Genomic DNA, 23,118 nt, shown 5'->3' with positions numbered 1-23,118 from the left:
TCTGGCCGCTCCCTGGTGCTTCAGAGGAAGCTGAGAAAAATAAAAATAAATCTAGCCAATTGTGTATCAGGAAGGGGGGAGGTAAACTCCTTGCTTTACCCCATTGGGGGCTGAAGTCCTGAATCATGAGATTTGATTAGTCATTGTCTTAATGCATAGCAGCAAGTATTATGAGCATGTTGAGGACAACACGGGTGATCCTGCTCTCCCCATGGCCCATGAAGGAAGGGGGATGCTGATTTCTGATTCCAAAATCAGAAAGGACCACTGTAAGTTCCCAGCCCTGTTGATATCCATGTATTTCTTGAAGTGTGGCCACCAGAACTAGACACCGGTATTCTAGTACCAATGCTGCATACAGAGGCAAGGTCACTTGATATGCCCCTTTTTAGATACCCAAGGATTGCATTAGTCCTTTTTGCCACAGGATTGCAGTGAGAGCTCATTTTGATGTGATTATCTATGATGACACCTAAATCCTTCACTATATCACTGCTTTCCAAGATAGTCTCCCATCCTGTAGATATATAACCTGCATTCTTTGTTCTCAGATGTATTATTTTGCATTTGTCTTTATTAAAATGCATTTTATTGGATTCAGAGTAGCAGCCGTGTTAGTCTGTATTCGCAAAAAGAAAAGGAGTACTTGTGGCACCTTAGAGACTAACAAATTTATTAGAGCATAAGCTTTCGTGAGCTACAGCTCACTTCATCGGATGCATTTGGTGGAAAAAACAGAGGAGAGATTTATATACACACACACAGAGAACATGAAACAATGGGTTTATCATACACACTGTAAGGAGAGTGATCACTTAAGATAAGCCATCACCAACAGCAGGGCGGGGGAAGGAGGAAAACCTTCCATGGTGACAAGCAGGTAGGCTAATTCCAGCAGTTAACAAGAATATCAGAGGAACAGTGGGGGGTGGGGTGGGGGGGAGAAATACCATGGGGAAATAGTTTTACTTTGTGTAATGACTCATCCATTCCCAGTCTCTATTCAAGCCTAAGTTAATTGTATCCAGTTTGCAAATTAATTCCAATTCAGCAGCCTCTCCTTGGAGTCTGTTTTTGAAGCTTTTTTGTTGAAGTATAGCCACTCTTGTGTGTATGATAAACCCATTGTTTCATGTTCTCTGTGTGTGTATATATAAATCTCTCCTCTGTTTTTTCCACCAAATGCATCCGATGAAGTGAGCTGTAGCTCACGAAAGCTTATGCTCTAATAAATTTGTTAGTCTCTAAGGTGCCACAAGTACTCCTTTTCTTTTTATTGGATTGTGACCATTTAACCAAGCCATTCAGATAACTCTTAATAGTAATCTGTCCTTCTCATTATTTACTATTCTACCAGACTTTGTGTCATCTGCAGACTTTACCAGCAAAGATATCATCTGTAGTTGATAAAAATATTAAGTAGAGTTAGAGCAAGATTCAGTTCCTGGGGGACTCTGCTCGAAATAGCCCTACTCACTGATATCTTGCCAGTTACAATTACGCTTTGAGATCTGTCAGTGAGCCCATTTTAAATCCCCCTAATGTGTGACCTGTTAATTCCATATAAGCCAAGTTTTTTAATCAAAATATTGTGTGGTACTAAATCAAATGCCTTGAAGAAATCCTAGTACACTAATATTCAATGTTGATAAATGCCAAGTAATGCATATTGGAAAACAACATCCCAACTATAAATATGAAATTATGGGGGTCTAAATTAGCTGTTAACACTCAAGAAAGAGATCTTGGAGTCATTGTGGATAGTCCTCTGAGAACATCCACTCAATGTACAGCGGCAGTCAAAAAAGCTAATAGAATATTGGGAATCATGTCATGTTGCCTTTATATAAATCCATGGTAGTCTACATCTTGAATACTGTGTGCAGATCTGGTCACCCCATCGCAAAAAAGATATATTGGAATTAGAAAAGGTTCAGAAAAGGGCAACAAAAATGATTAGGGGTATGGAGCAGCTTCCATATGAGGCGAGATCTAAAAGACTGGGACTTTTCAGGTTGGAAAAGAGACGACTAAGGGGTCTATAAAAGAGGTCTATAAAATCATGACTGGTGTGGAGGAAGTAAATAAGGAAGTGTTATTTACTCCTCATAACACAAGAACTAGGGGTCACCTAATGAAATTAATAGGCAGCAGGTTTAAAACAAACAAAACGATTATTTTTTCGAACAATGAACAGTCAACCTGTGGAACTCTTTGCCAGAGGATGTTGTGAAGGCCAAGGCTATAAGAGGGTTCAAAAAAGAACTAGATAAATTCATGGAGGATAGGTCCATCAATGGCTTTTAGTCATGATGGTCAGGGATGGTATCCCTAGTCTGTTTTCCAGAAGCTGGGAATGGACGACAGGGAGTGGATCACTTGATGATTACCTGCTCTGTTCATTCCCTCTGAAGCACTTGGAATCGGCTATTGTTGAAAGACAGGATACTGGGCTAGATGGACCTTTGGTCTGACCCAGTATGACCTTTCTTATGGTCTAGTAGATAGAAGATGAACTCAATTCCCTGTTTCAGAGTAGCAGCCGTGTTAGTCTGTATTCACAAAAAGAAAAGGAGTACTTGTGGCACCTTAGAGACTTACAAATTTATTAGAGCATAAGCTTTTGTGAGCTACAGCTCACTTCATCGGATGCATTTGGTGCATTTTTTTTCCACCAAATGCATCCGATGAAGTGAGCTGTAGCTCACGAAAGCTTATGCTCTAATAAATTTGTTAGTCTCTAAGGTGCCACAAGTACTCCTTTTCAATTCCCTGTGTCCATTTAAAAAAAAAAAGGGGGCGGGGGATTATTGTATATTGCAGTATAAGGATTCCTAACAAAGTCTGAGAATCCTTTTTAACTTTATGGTATACAGGAGCAGGAATTTATTAAGCAACACTGCAATTCTGCATAGTGTAGATTCATACTCATCTGCCCCACCTCCCTTTGGGAGTGTTGGTATTGGACCGTATATCACTGATAGTAATACTTGCATTTGTACAACAGTTTTCTTATCAGTATCTCAGTGCTTTTACAAAAATTTAATTCCTGCAAGGTTTTCAAGCGAGTATAGTTTGCCTCACCTACCTCTGAATTGATTATATAAGTAGTAATAATAATAGCAACTAACTCTTATATAGTGCTTTTCGTCAGTAGAACTCAAAATGCTTTACAAAGGAGGTCAATATCATTATGTGCATTTTATAATGGGAAACTGATGTACAGAGATGTGAAGTGACTTTTGCAAGGTTACCCCCAGCAGGATAGTAGCAGAGCTGGGAACAGAGCCCAAGTGTCCTTAATCCCAGCCCATTGCTCTCTCCGCCAGGCCACGCTGTTTAAAATGTGGCAGATGTTGAACAGTGGACAATAATGTAGCACAGGAAGTGGGGAAAAATAGGTAGTGACTAAACTTACAGATGGAATTTTGGAAGGTAGATTGTGATTAACAAAACTGAAATTTGACCAAGATAACAGTATAACCCAAGTTTTAGAAAACTGCTATGGAGTTTTAATGACAAGTGGTTAGGATTCCATCTTGTGTGTCATATGAAAGACTTCCAGCAACTCAGTGCCTCCTGATGCCATACTGAGGCATTGCTTCAGTAATAACTCTCAAGGAACGGGTTTCGGAGTAGCAGCTGTGTTAGTCTGTACCTGCAAAAAGAACAGGAGTACTTGTGGCACCTTAAAGACTAACAAATTTATTAGAGCATAAGCTTTCGTGGGCTACAGCCCACTTCATTGGATGCATAGAATGGAACATATAGTAAGAAGATATATAATAGATAGATATACAGACATGCAGAGAACATGAAAAGGTGAAGTAAGAGGCTAATTAAGATGAGCTATAATATCTTTATAGACCTCTATCATATCTATAATAGCTCATCTTAATTAATTAGCCTCTTACTCCACCTTTTCATGTTCTGTGTGTGTGTGTGTGTGTGTGTGTGTGTGTGTGTGTATATATCTTCTTTCTATATGTTCCATTCTATGCATCCGATGAAGTGGGCTGTAGCCTACGAAAGCTTATGCTCAGATAAATTTGTTACATCTCTAAGGTGCCACAAGTACTCCTGTTCTTTTTTTCTCAGGGAACAGCATTAGCTCCTGACATCACCATCATGGTCTTCTCCAGTACCTCAGGCATTCAGCATCTATTCCAGCTTGACCTTGCTTTGTTTTTGAGATCTTGCAGGATCACAGCAGAAGGTGATAAGGCTTTAGAGTGAAATAACTGTGTGTGTAGATGCTCGTACCTGCACATGTAATACTGCATGCACACATTGTATGTAGGTTCACATCTGCAGCCTCAGGTTGGCTATTTTGGAAGCAGTAGAGCACACTCAGTACTACACAATGGAGTCCATATCAATGTATGGAGATTCCTGTGGGAAATTGAGTAAATGGTAGTTACCCTTTCTTTGACGTTTTCATTTCTTGATGTACAAATGTGTTTAACAGTAGCGTCAAGTAGCGGAGAGGATGGTTATGTTAGAATTTGGGGCCATTTTGCTGTTTTATATCAGTCAGTTTTCTGCAAAAAGAAAAGGAGGACTTGTGGCACCTTAGAGATTAACAAATTTATTTGAGCATAAGCTTTCGTGAGCTACAGCTCGCTTCATCGGACAGTTTTCTGTCGTTTGATTTTTGAATCCTCTTGAGCTTCTTGTAGAAAATGTGAATATTGTCACCTCACTTTTCAATTGGTTTCCTACTAAAATTCAAAATATAAATTTTATCTCTGGGGCTTTGGGATCTCATATTTAAGATGAATGGAAACAGTTTTGAAAGTATTGTAGGAACAATTGACAGAATGCGTCAGTTAATATTTTGATTTGATTTGATCTTGATTTGTCTCTTGAATTTACAGGTTACCTTAGAACATATTAATATTTAAAAGGACAATAGAGTGCTATGGAGAGAAGGAGAGAAAATCGGCCTGTTCCTCACATTTCCAGCCATTCTTCCTTGATCATGTGTTACTTCTGTATTCATCTGACACCAGACAAAGGCAAACAGGGAACAAAGAGAGAGAAATTCTTCAGGGGCCTGGCTTGTTTCAATAATCTGATACGTGAACTATAATAGAGCTTTGGACTAAAATGTATACCCCCAAATTGTAGATAGACAATCAGAGGACCAAAAGAATGTCAACCTGGCCAAACAGCAGAGTAATGGAGGCCGTTAGAAGCAAAAAGCATCCTTTAAAATTTGGCTGTCAGATCACAGTGAGGATAATAGGAAAGTGCACAAACTCTGGCAGGTTAAGCATAAAAGTATAATAAGGCAGGCAAGAAAAAATTTGGGAAACAACTTGCTAAGGACGTAAAAACTAAAAGTAAGAATTTTCTAAATACATCAGAGGCTGGAAGCCTGCCAAACAGCCAGTTGGGTGACTAGATGATCAAAGAGTTAAAGGAGCACTAAAGGAAGACAAGGCCATTGCATAGAAGCTAAATTAATGTCTTCACTGAAGAGGATGTGAGAGATAACCACATCCGATCTATCCTTTTTGGGCGACAGATCTGAAGTACTGTCCCAGATTGAGGTGTCAATAAGAAGAGGTTTCAGAACAGACTTACAAATTAAACAATAATAAGTCACCAGGACTAGATGGTATTCACCCAAGATTTCTGAAGGAACTCAAATATGGAAATGGTTCAGAGAATGGCAACAAAGGTGATCAAGGATATGGAATGGCTTTTATACCAGGAGAGACTAAAAAGATTAGGGCTTTTCAGCTTAGCAAAGAGACGTTTAAGGGGGGATATGATAGAGGTCTGTAAAATCATGAATGGTGTGGAAAAAGTGAATAGAGATGTGTTATTTCCCACTGTACAAAAAACAGGGTCACCCGATGAAGCTAATATGCAGCAGGTTTAATACAAACAAGATGAAGTGTTTTTTACACAACACACAATTAACCTGTGAAACTCATTGCTTTGGGATGTTTTGATGGCCAAAAGTATATCTGGGTTCGAAAAAGAATTAGATCAATTCATGGAGAATAGGTTGGACAATGGGACTTAGCCAAGATGGTCAGAGATGCAACCCCATGTTCGGGGTGAGCCTAAATCTCTGATTGCCAGAAGTCAGGAGTGGAACGTGGGTGGATCACTGCAACTGCACTGTTCATTCACTCCCCTTTAAGCTTTACACTTTGGTCTGATCCAGTATGGTAGTTCTTGTGTTCTTACAAAGAGCAATGACAGTTAAATTTTGCTTCCCAGAGTCATTTTAGCTTTGTTTTTCAATGAAAGAGGGAAGAGGTCTGAGTCCTAATATTTGCGAGTTAACCTACTAAATGTTGTTACATTGCCTGTTTTTTTTAAATTTTATTTAAATAACTAAAGGTAACCACTTCTCAAAGCAGCCAATTTGTTTTTTCTCATTTAGGGAAAAAAAAACACTAGTTCTCAACTGTTGCCTTGAAAAAGTGTTTATGAAATGACAAGTGATTTTCATAAAGCATGCAGCAGTTTGTAAAACAGAACTGCTCTCCAATGTCTTAAATTTTGTGGCAGCACAGAAGTATTGTGGGAAAAAAATCTACAAATTTTAATAATTACCAAAATATAAGGGTTTTTTGCCTTGACATTCATTATCTTCCCATTATCTGAATAATGGGTTCTGATAAAATAGCTTGTGTGTTTATATGTATGCGAGCACAATCACGCCCCACAAACACATAATACATGTATTAAAATGAGGCTATTTCTTTATAGAACAGCATTTTGTCATGGGACAGCACCTTTGAGTGTCCCTCCTATCTCCTCAGGTGCCTCAGGGTATGCACCTGCCTCAGTTTACCGTCTTCAGTATTCTTTAAATAATTCCTCACAGTACAAAGGCTTGAGACAAGTCCCCTGCTGAGGTCTACTTTGAGTCCAGATAAACTCAGGGTCTGTTCCTTCTCTCTGCCCCAGCCTTTGGTTGTCACTCTAGCTCCTCACTCTCCTCGAGTCCAGAGTCCTTAGCCTGCCTTCCTGGGGCTTAGTTATGTTCAGTCTCTACCTTTGTTTCTTGCAATGCTCATCTGCAACTTCTTTCTCCAGCCAACTGCAGCTCCTCAGACTTCTGTGCTGCTGCCACCACTACCACAGTCTCTTGGAGCTCCTCTTGCTGGGAGCATACCTCCACACTCCTTGCTCTAGTGAGCACTTCTTGGAGCTCTGCTCCTCTCAGGAGCTTCCTATCTCTGCTCCCCCCTCTCCCCGCAAATCCCTGATAACCATTGACCAGGCTAATTAGCTGCCAACTACCTACCTAGGGATTTAATTACTTCAGGTTAGTCTGGGGTGGCTCATTCTCCCTTACAGGAGCTTGTCACAGGTAGGTTGGTCCCTGATTCCTTTACAGGGCCAGCCTCCATGGCACATTTATATAGGACTTTACATTTTCAAAGTGCTGTACAAACATCAGTCCTCAGAACATACCTGCAAGTATTAACCCCATGCTTAATGCACCATCAGGTCATGGTGTCTCTTTACACAGTAAAGGCTGTGTCTTCCTGTGCACCTGGCAGAATGGAACGACAGTCATGATTGGAGCCTCTGAGCAATACAAATAATAAATGATGAATAATGGTGAAATATATTGTGGATAATTTCAACTATTATTAACATTTACACCTATGGAAGCTAAAACAGTATGACATGGGCAATGAAACCTTATGTTTAGGGTTTAAACTAATTACCTATGAAGGTTGGAAAAGAGTTCTCAGGTCTAAAACAGCCGCCTTGAGTTTGCATGTTATAAAGCACCACACTCTTGTATCTCATGTATTTTATAGGGCTTTGGGAGTGCAAAAAGATAGGTGTGGGAATATTTGGCTTACACGTGGTTAATTCAGTGTTTAGAGAGGAAATTAAGGACTCAATGTATACACCGCAATATACATTTATTAGGGCTGATAAACTGTCCGTGTAGAAATGTCAGTTGCATTTATGACTGTTCTGCCCTTTTGGGGGGGGGGGCAGGGAGGGGGTAGAGATCCATAGTATTGTTCCCACAAACTCAGAGCATAGAACTGATGTACCTTCTCTTATTTCACCCTCTGTCATGCTGTCTGGAGTGGTTCATGATGTGAATACCAACCTCAGGTCAGGCTGTCCAAAAAGCAGGTTAGACACCCTAAGCTACTGGTACGATTTCACCAATTCAGTAACAAATGCAAACTCCTGGATCACTGTAACAGTCTTACCATGGAGTCACAGACTACCTTGGGCAGTCCATGTAGAAAGTTTCTTCTAATTCCTGGTAGTTTATGAGGTAGGTATTTTTATTAATGTTCTCTAAAGCATGAGGTGTATGTCCTTTCTACCAAACCAAACAATACAATACAATAACCTAACTATTTTATCTAATATAACAGTAGATCTTTATATTGGTTGTGAGAACATCATCTTTTGAATCCTACTAAACAATTGGCCATGGCAATGAATTCTACAGGTTAATTATGCATTTAACTAGTTTCGGATTTGTTGTTTTTTAATTTCACTGTTCACTGAATATCCCCTTTCTCTTGTATTATGAGAAGGAGTAAATATAAGAGCACCTAATTTATCTTCTCTGTACAACTAATTATTTTGTATACCTCTACCATGTCGTGTTCTCTCTAAACTAAACATTTACAATCTTTCTTCAAATGGAAGTCTTTCCATATCTCCAATTATTTTTCAGTACGTCTCTGAACCTCCTATTTCTACTATATCTAGGGTGACCAGAACTGAATACAGTGCTCTAGGTGAAGACATACACTGATTGCTGTAAATCAATTATAATATTTTCTGAATTATTCTGTTCTGTTACACAGTCATTTTAATGTTCTGCTTGTGTCTTTTGACCACTGCTACACATGCACCTGGCATTTGCCACAGTCGGAAGACCGGATACTGGGCTAGATGGACCTTTTGTCTGACCCAATATGGCCATTCTTATGTTGTGTTATGTTCTTATGGAGCAGGACTTCTTATTGAGCTGTCTGCAGCAATGCACAGTCATTTTTTTCTTCGTGGTTGGTTAGTTTACAATCAAAGAATCAACATGAGTAGAGCAGTTATTCCTTCCAATATGATCATCTTGTGTTTATCAACATTGAATTTTATCAGCCATCAGTCTGCCCATTCACTGTAACTTTATTAGGTCCCTCTGAAGTTCCTCACAATTTTCTCTGGTCTTGAGTAACATACAAATTGTTATCTCCAAATGTTGCCATCTCACGGGGTCCCCTCTTTTAGATTATTGATAAATGTATTAAAACAACACTGATTGTAGTATGGAACTTTGTGCACCCACGCTGTAAACTTTTTGTAGTATGAAAAATTGGCCATATTTCTTATAGTTTTCTATGTTTTAGACAGATTCTGATGCAAGACAGTAATTTTCATCTCATCCCATGAGTATTTAGTTTTCAGACCTTTTGGAAGGGACTGTGTCAAAGGCTTTTTGAATGTCTGATTGTCAACTCTTTTACCTTTCACCACTATTTTGTTTCCACAGTCAAAGAATTGTAGTAGATTGGATTTGTCCTTTCATTTTCATCTAGCTGTTTATAAAACTCTCCTTAATTACTGTTTCAACCAACTTATTTGACACTGAACTAAAATTAAGGTAAATTACTTTATTTTAGAAATTACTATCTTAACGGTAATTTCCAGGCTCACGTCAGTTCTTCTTTTAAAAAACATTCCCTGGCCTCCCTAGAATAGCTGATTGCATAAATTTGTTAGCAACTCACCCATTTCACTCCAAAGTTTCTAAAACTCTTGGATGTTCTGTCATCTGGTGTTGTCATGACTTATTACTCTTTTAATTTGTCAGTTGGTTCCAGTGCTGCTACTTTTGACACCTCAGTCTCTGTTAGTGCCTCATCTTTATTACTTGAAAAGAGTAAGTCTGGTATATTCCAAACATCCTTCATGGACAAGACTGAGGTTTAAAAAAAAAAAAAATTAGTTTCCTTGAAATGTCTTTATTCTCCCCTAACTCATTTCCTGGTGGTCCAGCAAATCCACAGATTCTCTCAAGACGTCCTTGCTTCTGATATTTATTTGTATTAGAGCAGTGTCTAGAGTCCCCAAACGAGACTGGAGTTTCAGTGAGTTAGACATTGTAGAAACACTTTCTGAGAGGCTGTCACTGCCTCAAAATGTTCACAGTCATAATAGACCAGACAGAAGTCTGGGAAAGGAAACTGAGGCACAGAGAGGCAATGAAGTGATTTGCCCAAGATAATAGGTCTGAGAATTTAGTTACTAATTAACTCAGAAACCTATTCCCACTCAGTTCAAACATCCCAGTGCTCACTTTTGGTGCCTGTTTCTCGTTTGAGATAAATAATAGCATATGTGTAAAATTTGAATTAGTTCTTTTTCAGAATACCTTTTTGTTGGGAGGAGATGTAATTTGGTGATAAGATCACAAGTCTCAGTTTAGAGTAAGGATTTCTGGGATTTGCTACTGACCCTTTCACTGACTGACTGTGTGGCCATCAAATCCTCTAATCTTTAGTGGACTTTCTAACACGGCTGCTACTCTGAAACCTTTCTTTTTTTTAGTGGCTGTAGTAGTTGCCTACTTCTTAGGTATTGTAAATCTTAATTAACACATTCTGAGATCCTCTGATGAAAGGAACTATGCTCAGTATTATTTATTTAGATTTACTTTTCAAAACACTACAAGCAGCAAAAGTCAAAGCAGAAAAGCTAGAAAAAATGTACCAGGTTTGTTTTGGGATAACCTTCCCATAGCTTTTACATAGTGTCCAGCAAATTAACTGTAAACAGGTTTCAAGTAGCAGCCGTGTTAGTCTGCATTCGCAAAAAGAAAAGGAGTACCCGTGGCACCTTAGAGACTAACAAATTTATTAGAGCATAAGCTTTCGTGAGCTACAGCTCACTTCATCGGATGCATTTGGTGGAAAAAGCAGAGGAGAGATTCACACACACACACACACACACACACACACACACACACACACACACACACACACACACACACACACACACACACACACACACACACACACACACACACACACACACACACACACACACACACACCATGAAACAATGGGTTTATAATACACACTGTAAGGAGAGTGATCACTTAAGATAAGCCATCACCAGCAGCGGGGGAGGGGGGGGGGGAGGAGGAAAACCTTTCATGGTGACAAGCAAGGTAGGCTAATTCCAGCAGTTAACAAGAATATCAGAGGAACAGTGGGGGGTGGGGTGGGAGGGAGAAATACCATGGGGAAATAGATTTACTTTGTGTAAAAAGAAAAGGAGTACTTGTGGCACCTTAGAGACTAACAAATTTATTAGAGCATAAGCTTTCGTGAGCTACAGCTCACTTCATCGGATGCATTCCTCAAGAGCTTCTTTTCCATGGGTCCAGATGATGAAGATGTCATCAATGTAGCGCAAGTAGAGTAGGGGCATTAGGGGACGAGAGCTGAGGAAGCGTTGGTGACAATGTATACCTTCAAATCAGCGGCACTGCGATGGGTACCCGCATGGCCCCACAGTATGCCAACATTTTTATGGCTGACTTAGAACAACGCTTCCTCAGCTCTCGTCCCCTAATGCCCCTACTCTACTTGCGCTACATTGATGACATCTTCATCATCTGGACCCATGGAAAAGAAGCTCTTGAGGAATTCCACCATGATTTCAACAATTTCCATCCCACCATCAACCTCAGCCTGGACCAGTCCACACAAGAGATCCACTTCCTGGACACTACGGTGCTAATAAGCGATGGTCACATAAACACCACCCTATATCGGAAACCTACTGACCGCTATTCCTACCTACATGCCTCTAGCTTTCATCCAGATCATACCACTCGATCCATTGTTTACAGCCAAGCGCTACGATATAACCGCATTTGCTCCAACCCCTCAGACAGAGACAAACACCTACAAGATCTCTATCATGCATTCCTACAACTACAATACCCACCTGCTGAAGTGAAGAAACAGATTGACAGAGCCAGAGAGTACCCAGAAGTCACCTACTACAGGACAGGCCCAACAAAGAAAACAACAGAACGCCACTAGCCATCACCTTCAGCCCCCAACTAAAACCTCTCCAACGCATCATCAAGGATCTACAACCTATCCTTAAGGACGAGCCATCGCTCTCTCAGATCTTGGGAGACAGACCAGTCCTTGCTTACAGACAGCCCCCCAATCTGAAGCAAATACTCACCAGCAACCACACACCACACAACAGAACCACTAACCCAGGAACCTATCCTTGCAACAAAGCCCGTTGCCAACTCTGTCCACATATCTATTCAGGGGATACCATCATAGGGCCTAATCACATCAGCCACACTATCAGAGGCTCGTTCACCTGCGCATCTACCAATGTGATATATGCCATCATGTGCCAGCAATGCCCCTCTGCCATGTACATTGGCCAAACTGGACAGTCTCTACGTAAAAGAATGAATGGACACAAATCAGAGGTCAAGAATTATAACATTCAAAAACCAGTTGGAGAACACTTCAATCTCTCTGGTCACTCGATCACAGACCTAAGAGTGGCTACACTTCAACAAAAAAGCTTCAAAAACAGACTCCAACGAGAGACTGCTGAATTGGAATTAATATGCAAACTGGATACAATTAATTTAGGCTTGAATAGAGACTGGGAATGGATGAGTCATTACGCAAAGTAAAACAATTTCCCCATGGTATTTCTCCCTCCCACCCCACCCCCCACTGTTCCTCTGATATTCTTGTTAACTGCTGGAATTAGCCTACCTGCTTGTCACCATGAAAGGTTTTCCTCCTTTCCCCCCCCTGCTGTTGGTGATGGCTTATCTTAAGTGATCACTCTCCTTACAGTGTGTATGATAAACCCATTGTTTCATGTTCTCTGTGTGTGTGTATATGAATCTCTCCTCTGTTTTTTCCACCAGGTGCATCCGATGAAGTGAGCTGTAGCTCACGAAAGCTTATGCTCTAATAAATTTGTTAGTCTCTAAGGTGCCACAAGTACTCCTTTTCTTTTTGCGAATACAGACTAACACGGCTGCTACTCTGAAACCTATCTGATATTCTTGTTAACTGCTGGAATTAGCCTACCTTGCTTGTCACCATGAAAGGTTTTCCTCCTTTTCCCCCCCCTGCTGCTGGTGATGGCTTATCTTAAGTGATCACTCTCCTTTACAGTGTGTGTGATAAACCGATTGTTTCATGTTCTCTGTGTGTGTGTATATAAATCTCTCCTCTGCTTTTTCCACCAAATGCATCGGATGAAGTGAGCTGTAGCTCACGAAAGCTTATGCTCTAATAAATTTGTTAGTCTCTAAGGTGCCATGGGTACTCCTTTTCTTTTAACTGTAAACACTTTCCTTTGCATGATAATGATCTCTGTGCTTCAAGGGAAAGAGGTTGCTTTAGAGCGCAAGCGTTGCTAAAACTGACAAAATGACATTCCCATTGTGGCATTTAAGGTCAAAAGGCTATTTTCAGCAATCTTCTATAGATTTAATATTTGAAATGTTGAATTTTAAATGGTAATGTGTTATGGACTAATAATGTATATTTAACATAATCTGGGTTTCTGGGGCACTTTTGATGAACTAAATAAGAAAGTTTGTTTTAAAAACTGATGAGCAATCAGGCCAACATCTTCCAAAGCGACCATAGAGTTTGGATGCCTCCATCTTTGAGTGCCCAGTTTGATATCTGACTTTTCAGAAAGTGCTGCATACCTGCCTTCTGAAAAATAGACCTCTGTAAGGTGCCTCAAGCTCAAAAATGGAGGTACCCAAAATCACTAGTTATTTTTATCTTGTCCTCAATCTCTAAAGCAAGCAAAAGATGAAGAAATTGCAAATGCTCATCTCAGGCACGAGAGAGTAACTTGTGTAGCTGAGAAGGAAAAAAAATTTCTTACCACCATCATTCTCTATCCAGCCTTTAAGCCTTTATTAGAAATCAGATTCCAAGGGGGAAGGTGCAGCAGCCAGCTCTAATATGGGAACTCCCGTTTGAAGTAAATTATTCTGGTTTCAAATATTTAATTATTTCATGGAACAACCAATATATGTACAGTTGGAAAAACAGCATAATCTTTAAGGCTTACATACTTTTAATAAATACAGGGTTGAATAAGTTTTGTGAGGTTTTGAATGTGATTGACGTTGAAGTGTGTTTGATGGAGCTGTTGGGTTATTGCAGCTCATGTTAGTATAATGTCAATGAAAATTATTTTAATGTTTATTTTCACTTATAATGGATGACACTTCTTGAGCTTTCGTTTACAAAGCAAAACAAATCAAACACTAATTTTTTTCATACAAAATAAGGTCTGGTGAAAGATGCCATCGTATTTGATTTCTGAGGTAAGTGAAAGGTGCTAGAGTGACAGCCTTGGTGGCGCCGTCTGCTGTTTATCCTGTTAACAGCTACAGAACAGACAGTGGCAATAAAGTTTTCCTTATTCTGAGTTGCCATTGTGTTTCAGTGCTGACCTTGGGAGAAGTGCCCCTTCTAAGGGCAAGAAGATGCTTCATTCTCCATGGTTCATTCAGTTGTTGACCACCCATGCTGTAAAGATAACCATTGTCACAATAACTTTGCTACGTGGACAGTTACTGAAAACTGGACTGAGAACACCCAGTTTAATTCAGCATAGGCTATTGAATGCCCCTCAAATACCTTTATTATCATAACGAGCATCAATTTTGAACTGATTTAAGAAAAACAGAGAAGGGCACCATTTCATATGTTGTTTTATTTATCCCTTTCTGTCTCGTGTGTAGAATTTCTGATCTTTGATTCCTGTGATAGTTGTGTATAAAAACAATACTATTTTGGACTCAAGCATCTGCTTTCCTCCAGGGATTTCTAAGTGCTTAATGTAAGTAGAATTAGACTTGTTTTGCATGTGGTGAAATGAGTTATGTTGTAACTAACTTTGTATTGTAGAGGTAGTGACAAAGCTGGGAATTAGAACCCTGGAGTCCTAGATCATTCTTCTGATCTAGCCACTAGATCATTCTCTGGTTCAACTCTAACAATGGGATGAGTTGAAGATTGGATGGAACATGTGCTTTTTGTTGGTTACAGACTTATAATTTTCTTCCTGTTCATTTAGTTTTTATTTAAAGTTTATCCTGCAAGACATATAAGGAGCATTTTGTGACTTCAGCTCTACCGCTTTAAGGCAAGGGTAAAAATATGCATATCAGATGTCTGACTAGAGCCCCGTGCAACTATCAATAAAAGCTTGTGCAAGTTATTTGTTTGCAGTAGATCACCACATAGCTATTACAGATAACTTCCATTTAATTAGAGGGGTCCAAAAAGAGTTCAGATGTTATAAAAAGCTATTTTTTGTATCCCCACACATTGTGGCCTTATACTTTTGTGTTCAGTAGGAATACATTAGATCTGTAAATGTATCTTAAGCTAACTCTGCAAGTCACATTTTTTCTCAGATATTCTCTTATGGCTACTTTCATTCATATAGTCTTATATCTGTATGTCAAGATGATAGCATTTTGATGTCAAGTCACATAAGCCAGCTAGTTCATCCAACAACTAGTATGTTTTGGTGATAAATATCCCTTCCTTTCACTCCCCAGATTGATTGTGTCTCACAACAGCTTGATATGACTGTGATCATTCTTACCCTCTCCCCTTCTTAGGCCACGTCTACACTACCCGCCGGATTGGTGGGTAGTGATCGATCTGTCAGGAATCAATTTATCCCGGCTAGTGTAGACGTGATAAATTGATCCCCGATCGCTCTGCCATCGACTGTGGAACTCCACCACGGCGAGAGGCGGAAGCGGAGTCGATGGGGGAGCGGCCACCGTCGATCCCGTGCTGTGAGGACGCGAAGTAAGTGATTCTAAGTCGATCTAAGATGCGTCAACTTCAGCTACGCTATTCTCGTAGCTGAAGTTGCATATTTTAGATTGATCCCGCCCTCCAGTGTAGACCAGGCCTTAGATAGGAACTTAACTTTGAATTGTAAATGTTACACAGGTTTCTTGCCTTTAGGGATCTGAATCTGCAAGCACTTCTTTGAGACAGATAAACAATGCTATGTTTGCCCCTTTGGCCTGTTCCTAGGTTTAGAAAATGCAGTTAACTCAATGTCTTCTGTATAGACTAAGTCCTCACTAATCTACAGATGTTTAATTCACACAAAAAAGTGGTCTCTCCTATCTTCTGAAAATATAACACACGCTGTCATAAAATCTCATAACCTTATGGTGTATTTTTATTAAATATACGTCAACGTATTTTCCAATAATTATGAAGTCTAGTTTAAATTACAGTTGTGAAAATCAAGTATGTTTTATGGCGTGGTGATGTTGCTAATTTACGTATTCTCAATCTTCATAACTGCAAACTCACAAAGTTTTACTCTAAATATCATCTTTGTACTCTTTGTGATGGGAGAGTTAGTATTGTGAATAGTGATAACTACAGAAGGAAATTATTTTTGGGGAGTGCAGATGGAAAGTTTTTTGCCCCAGATGTTCCTAATTTGTATACAAGAGTTACTTAAATTGCCCAGTGAACTTAGGGTACAGTATATGATGAGCTATAAGGAGGTAAAATTCAAGACTGTTCCTAGGCCAGAAGTGGGCAAACTACGGCCCATGGGCCCGTTCTGTCTGGCCCTTGAGTTCCTGGCCGGAGAGCCTAGCCCCCAGCCCCTCCCCCGCTGTTTCCCCTCCCTTTGTAGTTACACCGCCATGCAGGAAGCGCGGCTGGCTCTGTTCAGGCAGCAGGTCTGCAAGCTCCTTCTGCTCTGAGCGGCATGGTAAGGGGGTGGCGGCGGCGCATGCATGGCGGCACAAGAGGTTGGGTAGGGAGTCCTGGGGGGCGGACAGGAGGTTAGATGGGGCAGAGGTTTGCAGGGAGATGGGTGGTCGGGGAACAGCGGGGGTTGGATAGGGCGTGGGAGTCCGGGGGGGCCTGTCAGCAGGCAGGGGTGTGGATAGAGGTCGGGCAGTCGGGACAGGGAGCAGGGGGGTTAGTTGGGGGTGGGGTCCTAGGGGGATGGTTAGGGGCAGGGGGTGCTGGGAGGGGGCGGTCAGGGGACAAGGAACGGATGGGTTGGGGGTTCTGAGGGGGACAGTCAAGGGGCAGGAAGTGGGTGGGGGCAGATAGAGGGCAGGGGCAGGCTGTTTGGGGAGGCACAGCCTTCCCTATCTGGCCCTCCATACAGTTTCACACCCCGATGTGGCCCTCGGCCCAAAAAGTTTGCCCACCCCGTCCTTGGCCATAATTATTAAAAGTGAGACTTGAACTTTTTTGGAAGTCAGTGCAATGAGTGAAAGATGGGTGGTGATCATGATAGCTTGTACCAGCAATTAATCTTTCTCATCCTACATGCAGAAAACCCCCATTGAGTCCATCATGAAAGACTAATCTATTTTTGTGGCATTTGAGATCTATTCTCTTGTAACATTAGCACATCGTGTTCAAGCAACTCTGCCAGCAATTTTTCTGCGAGGTCTTCAGTGCTCTAGCAGCTGCTCTCTTTTGCCCTTTATTACGTTAACCTACCCTTCCAAATATGCTGGCCTGCCTAAAGGCCTGTGGATACTTTGTGTGACCTTTCCCTTTATTCAGTGGCAAAAAAGCCCTCATCTCTGTACTTAACATTTCGGCTGGCAAACTTTCTTTAGTCCTGTCAAGTCAATCTGACAGACAGCTCTTTATTTTATTTCCAAACCCTCGATATCAGTTGTCAGTCTCTCAGCCTTGGAGATCATTTAGCAAAGTCTATCCTCTGTCCACCTATTCCTTCCTTCCTCCTCCCCAAAAAGAGGGAATTACATGGAACAGGCTTAGGGTATGTCCAGTGGTGAGCTGGAGCCGCTTCGCACCAGTTTGCATGAACCGGTTATTAAATTTTGAAGCTGGTTTAGAACCGGTTGTTAAAGGGTTGGGCAAACTCCAGCTCGTGGGCCACATGCTGCCCGCGGGACCGTCCTGTCCATCCCGCCTGAGCTCTCGGCTGGGGAGGCCCCCCCTGTGAATTTTTACTTAGCCGGCGGCACTCCGAGCCTTCGGCGGCACTTCAGTGGCGGTCCCAGAGCGACTGAAGGACGTGCTGCCGAAGACCCGGAGTGTCTGGAGGAACCGGTTCTTCAGCTTCTGGCAGCTCATCACTGGGGAGTCTATACTGGCAAGTTTCTGCACTACAAATTATACCACTTTTATTAAAACGCTGGAATTAAAGTGCTGTTGCATGTCCACACTGTGCTCCTTGTGACACTGGAGCGCATCCACATTAGCAGCTCTTGCAACGGCAAAGACAGTAGTGCATTGTGGTAGCTATCCCACTGTGCAACTGGCCGCAGGGTGCTTTGGGAAGGGTTTGCAATGCCTCATGGGGCAGGCACAGCATCATATGATGCAGGTTTCCCAATCCCATTGTTCCGGGGCATCCTATTACATTGCTAGCTGTTCTTCAACTGAAGGGGGCGGATGTGTATGTGGGGAGGGGTGTGTGTGTGTATGGAGCCGAGAGAGAGACGGAGTGTTTTGGGGGACAGAGTGTGTGTCAGCATGGTGTCTTGAAAGTTCAGACAGCGGCAGGAAGTAACCAGTCGTGGGGGAGGGGGAAACCCCGACATCAGCCCGTCTCCCTCCCTGGGCTCTCTGCGCGCGTGCGCATGCAAGCGCACTCACACACCTGCCTCTGTGTTCAACAGCACCAGCATTCCACATTAATGGTTTGCTTTGTGTCCCAGACCAGATCAGCACAGTTTGCTAGGGCTATCAGAAACGGTGCTTTGAAAGGGGAGGGGCACACCCAGTGCAGCAGAGTTCAAAACAGTCAGCAGACCAATCACTTGCAGCATTATGGGACAGCTCCGATGGCCAGTTACATTGCAGAAAGTAATCAAGTGTCTACACTGGCAATAGAGTGCTGGAGCCTCTTGTTGAGGTGGCTTTTTTTGCAGCGCTGCAGCTGAGCAGTTTCTGCGCTCAAAGTGGCTTGGCAGTGTGTGCTCGTCTGGAGTTTGAGCGCAAAAAGCTGTTTTACTGTGCAGAAATTTGCCAGTGTAGACAAGCCCTTAGAAAGCAGTAGATGAAGTATTGGAACTCTTTTAAATTGATGATGGTGCATAGTAAATTCAAAACTCTTATTTTGAAGCAGTCTATTCTTCTTCAGCAGAAGAAGACTAACTACGGAGATCTCAAACAAGTTTTCTTCTGAAAACTCTGTAGTTGTTAATGAATTTGGAGCTCAGAGCCAATGGACAGTGGTGAACTGGGGATTTTTCAGTATTTCCAGAGTTTATTTTGAAATCTGCTTTTAAACATGTCCTGCTAAATTAAACTAAATGATCATGTTTTTTCTGCGGCAATGGATAGCAAAATGATAGACAATATACAGCTCAAACACTGCACACAAGTAGTCAGTTAACTAACTAAAGATTATGAATTTGTTCCTGAACCCTCTTTTGTTGTTCTTTACTTTGGCTGTTTGTGTGGCTGCCATTCTGTATCCTAGAGATGACTGCATTTTCAGTGGTGGTTTGTATTGTATTGTATGTAGCTTGGAAGGAGCGCAATTGTCCCTTGGTAAGTGAGTTTCTGTCAGGACCGGCTCTGGGAACCAGCAAAGCAAGCACGAGCTTGGGGCGGCACAATTCCAGGTGCGGCTTTCCAGCCATCCCCCTTTTTTTTTTGCTTGGGGTAGCAAATTTTTTGCTTGGGGTGGCAAAAAACCTAGAGCCGGCCCTGATTTCTATATACATATAAAAATATTTTTTTCTTCTGCTGAAACACTTGTCACTCGATCACAGACCTAAGAGTGGCTATACTTCAACAAAAAAGCTTCAAAAACAGACTCCAACGAGAGACTGCTGAATTGGAATTAATTTGCAAACTGGATACAATTAACTTAGGCTTGAATAGAGACTGGGAATGGATGAGTCATTACACAAAGTAAAACTATTTCCCCATGGTATTTCTCCCTCCCACCCCACCCCCCACTGTTCCTCTGATATTCTTGTTAACTGCTGGAATTAGCCTACCTGCTTGTCACCATGGAAGGTTTTCCTCCTTTCCCCCCCCTGCTGTTGGTGATGGCTTATTTTAAGTGATCACTCTCCTTACAGTGTGTATGATAAACCCATTGTTTCATGCTCTGTGTGTGTATATAAATCTCTCCTCTGTTTTTTCCACCAAATGCATCCGATGAAGTGAGCTGTAGCTCACGAAAGCTTATGCTCTAATAAATTTGTTAGTCTCTAAGGTGCCACAAGTACTCCTTTTCTATTTGTGCTTCTATCACCTGATGTTGCATGAAGGAGATGATGTACTGTGGGGTGGTGGTTGTTTTTTTGCAGATATCCTTCTTCCTTGGCTGTTAGCATTCAAATCCAGACCATGTGAACCCAGCTGCTGCTTTTGAAAATGAAACCTAGCTTAACATTTGAACTTGGTCTGAGCAACGGTGATTCCCATGACTGGTAACATTTAACATAATTTAGGTTTTTAATAGGGGAGAGTGAAGGCTACTTTTTGAAGATGACCTTCTGAAGTTATTTTCTAAACAGCACCTAGGTGAATACTTTGTTTATTAGAGCTACTTTGTAAAGAAGCAATGAACCTTGTATAATTTCTCATTTACAACTAAAGTGCAACATTCAGCTAATTGAATACATGGCTACTGTTAATTATTTTGTTACGGCTAATTGATATTCATTGAGATCATGTTCTACAGCCCCATAAATACAATATTACTTTGCAAGTTTATATTTGAGCAGTGAATTCTCCTACAATGGCATGCTTATGCAGTTTGCTTTGTAAATGTTGCTGTGATTTTTTTTTTTCATTTTTTAAATTTTGCTTGCTTTGTGTTATTCCATAAATGCAAATAGCATTGGTCACTTGGTGGATACTTTTTACTGAATTATTTACAGGGCTGGCAAAACTACCAGTTTCTTTCACAGTTCAGGAAACGAAATGTTTTTACCTAGACTGCTCATTCCCATAGAGGTGCATTGTTTTTATACTACCACTAATAGAGTAAGAGTACCAGGATTGGATATTAATGTCATTGTGTACTCTCAGGGAATGATTACACTGCAGTGTAATCAAGCCAGGATTCAGGCACAGGACTGAGCCCAAACCACCCTTCTATCTACACACATCTCTTGGACTGGGCTCAGACCTAGGGTCTTAGGACCCTGTGGGGGTGGAGGATTTAAGCCAGGACCCAGGAGTCAAGCCCTATTGCTTTGTAATGTAGATGTAGTTCCCTCACCGCTTGGGTCCTGGGAGTCCACCAACTATATCACGCAATCCCATGGGACAACTTCCTTTGTCCTCTCTATCCCAAGAATCTCCACTCAACTCCAGGGAAATGAAGGCACCCCTCCTTGCTGTAGTGGAACAGCTTGGTGAGTCAGCATTTAATCCTTCCGTTCTCTTCAGAAAACCGAGCTGCAAACATATCATCAAAGAGCCTTCTGTGTTTGCTGTGGAGACCGAACTGAAGAAGTCTTTTTGCAGACTGTGCTACTTCATGGTCGTGGGAGCAAAGTCAAAATCTGGCAAATCTCTTGTGCGAGGTCAGCAAAATAGTGAACTAATTAAGAATACCAAGAATGACCATGCATGCCAGCAAATAGCGAAGAAGCTGACCACGTTGCAAATTTACCAGACCGGTGACCAGTGCAGGGAGCGAATTAAGTGGTCAAGATTGAGTACAGAAAAACCAGGAACCAGAACCGCATATCAGGCAACTTGCCAACATCATGCCCGTTTTATGAGGATTTTGACCGGGTGCTGGGCACTGTGCCAACCAGAGAGCCCGTGGTGGTGCATGATGACCTGGTCAGCTGGGATGATGCTCTGCTGGTTCCAGAATCCGGCATGGGCACTGATGGGAGCCAGCAGCAGGTGCCAACTGAGGACAGTAAAGTCATTCTTTTGCTGTAACCGATCCCATTGGAGGCTTTGCAGCAGCAGCAGCAGCAGCATATCCCGGGTGTGTACTCATAGGAGCTGTTTGATGTCTTCCCCCCCCCCCCTTCAAGGAACAACCCATTGCAGAGCCTGGAGCAGACACAGAAGGAACAGAAACTGCCCTGAGGCCTGGTAGTTTCTGGCTCCATTCTAATCTTTATTAAAATAGGAATGGGAGAGATATTAGAAGCCCCAGCTAGTTGCGATTGTCTACCATCAGCTGCTTGGCTTTCCTCCCACCCCCATGAGGAGTTCAAAATGGCAGTTGGGAAATGCAAACATTAAAATGCAGTAAAATTCACTTGGAAGGCAAAGGCACAGATTTTTGCTAGTGCATTCCTGTTTCTTAAGAATACCCTTACATTGCTGTGCCTGTAAGTACGCTGCTTTGTGACCACTCAACAGTGTTATGAGCTGCCTGGAAACAGTGAAGGGTGTGTACATCTGTGGGGGAAGAGGTGCTGTAACAAAAACATTTTGTGCCAAATTCGTCCAGAGCACATTCATAAATGTACTACTTCCCCTCTTCCATTGGGCCAGAGAAGTCCATAATGTGAGAGCACAAAGCACCTCTGCCTTCTGTTGCCCAGGTGCATCCAGCTCCAGCTGTGGTAACTGCACTTCCTAGCTGAGGGTACCAAGTCAGTGGCCCCTCGCTGTTATAGGTCCCTTCAGGGGGAAATGGCTTGTCTCTGGCTTCACAAAGGTTGTGAAGAGCACAGCAAACCGCAATATCTCCAACAGGATTTCGAGCTGTCAAAAGCACATTCAACAACATTTTACACCTGCTGAGTGTAATTAAACCATCTTTTCCCAGGGTTTCTGAAATTAGGGGATGGTTTCACAAGCCAAGGCAAAAAGTGGTATGTGGGGTCCACCAGAATAACGGTGAGGACAGCAACTCTGTTTATAATAGTGTCACTTGGTGGGAATTGTGTCCCAGCCTGTCTATGAATATAGACTCCTGATCAGTGAAAAACCCTGTCATCATGAACTTTTCCAGTGCAACCCTTTTTGACATTAATAAATTGCTCTCTATGGTCGATGAGGGCCTGCATAACAGTAAGTACTATTTGTGGTTTATGTAATCATGTGCTCCTTGAGGAGGGCAAAATAGGCACACATGAGCCCCATC

General features: G+C 41.8%; 1 protein-coding gene and 1 long non-coding RNA gene across 5 annotated transcripts in view; both read left to right on the top strand.

The window, feature by feature from the left end:
* Window positions 1–9,992, top strand: part of LOC122456946 — a 36,596-nt gene extending 26,604 nt beyond the window's left edge. The window contains exon 3 of the long non-coding RNA XR_006276140.1: window positions 7,987–9,992. This is a non-coding gene — a long non-coding RNA (uncharacterized LOC122456946). The remainder of the gene's footprint in view (window positions 1–7,986) is intronic.
* The window catches only part of CHCHD3 (coiled-coil-helix-coiled-coil-helix domain containing 3), a 273,302-nt gene that overhangs the window by 154,833 nt on the left and 95,351 nt on the right, over window positions 1–23,118 (top strand). The gene's annotated exons all lie outside the window — the stretch shown is intronic.

The sequence above is a fragment of the Dermochelys coriacea genome, chromosome 1 (genome assembly GCF_009764565.3).
Source record: "Dermochelys coriacea isolate rDerCor1 chromosome 1, rDerCor1.pri.v4, whole genome shotgun sequence".
Classification (NCBI taxonomy): Eukaryota; Metazoa; Chordata; order Testudines; family Dermochelyidae; genus Dermochelys; species Dermochelys coriacea.
Note: the sequence above shows the minus strand (reverse complement) of the source record. Positions and strands in the feature narration are given on the sequence as shown.